Source organism: Ornithorhynchus anatinus, chromosome 8 (assembly GCF_004115215.2).
Source record: "Ornithorhynchus anatinus isolate Pmale09 chromosome 8, mOrnAna1.pri.v4, whole genome shotgun sequence".
NCBI classification, from domain to species: domain Eukaryota; kingdom Metazoa; phylum Chordata; class Mammalia; order Monotremata; family Ornithorhynchidae; genus Ornithorhynchus; species Ornithorhynchus anatinus.
The window spans coordinates 24,638,809-24,640,007 of NC_041735.1; the positions used below are offsets into that span (position 1 = coordinate 24,638,809).

General features: G+C 48.3%; 1 non-coding gene across 1 annotated transcript; it reads right to left on the reverse strand.

Moving 5' to 3' along the window:
- Positions 1-803: 803 nt before the first annotated feature.
- Positions 804-939, reverse strand: LOC114814026. Its single transcript, XR_003761769.1, has one exon. It is a non-coding gene; the product is annotated as a small nucleolar RNA SNORA7 (small nucleolar RNA).
- Between the last annotated feature and the right edge of the window lie 260 nt (positions 940-1,199).

The window sequence follows — 1,199 nt, forward strand, 5'->3', positions numbered from 1 at the left end:
CGTGTGCAGAGTTTGGGAGAGTACCGTATAGGAGACTTGGTAGACACCTTCCATGTCCACAGGAACTTATGATTTACAGGAGGAGTTCACAGTCTAGAGTTTAGCTCACTGTGTAAAGTTGCCCGCCCACCAGAAGCTCTTTCCAATGTCTGTGCGGTACTGGCTATATAAATAAATAAATAAATAAATAAATAAATAAATAAATAAATAAATAATGTTGGTATTTGTTAAGCGCTTACTATGTGCAGAGCACTGTTGTAAGCGCTGGGGTAGATACGGGGTAATCAGGTTGAACGCCGTGAGGCTCACAGTCTTCATCTCCATTTTACAGATGAGGTAACTGAGGCACAGAGAAGTTAAGTGACTTGCCTAAGGTCACACAGCTGTCAAGTGGCAGAGCCGGGATTTTTTCAAGCCACCGACTCCCAAGCCCGGTCCCTTTCCACCGAGCCACGTTGCTATATAGTACTCAGGCCGCTGCTAGGCTTGAACACCCTTTGGTTAAGATATTCTTAATAGCTGTGTATTTCTTAAGCCATCACTATGAGTCGAGCACTATGCTAAACTCTACGGTCTTATCTTGTCTCATGCCGTCGAGTCGCCTCCGACCCATAGCGACTCGATGGACACGTGTCTCCCAGCCCGCCCCACTCTTCATCTGCAATCAGTCTGGTAGTGGATCCATAGAGTCTTCTCGGTAAAAATACGCAAGTCGTTTACCATTGCCGTCTCTGCGCAGTAAACTCGAGTCTCCGCCCTTGACTCTCTCCCATGCTGCTGTGGTCCAGCATAGGTGAGTTTCGACTTGTAGCAGATGGCCTTCCACTCGCTAGCCACTGACCAAGCTAGGAATGGAATGGATATGTCTCGGCTCGACTCTCCCTCCCATAGCCGAGCCTGGTAGCGTACTGGAAACTCCAGATACGATCCCGAGAGGGGAAAGCCCTGGGGTAAGTACAAGATAATCAGGTCTCGCGTGAGACTCACAGTCTAAGTAGGAGGGGGAACAGGTTTTGAATACTCATTTTGCAGATGAACGAACTGAGGCGAAGAAAAGTCTTGCCAGGAGTCACACAGCAGACAAGCGGCGGAATCGGGATTAAGACCCAGGTCCTCTGACTCCCAGGCTCCTGCTCTTTCCACTAGGCCTCGCTGTTTTCTAAAGATAAAATCCAGTAGGTCGTTCAACATCCAATCAA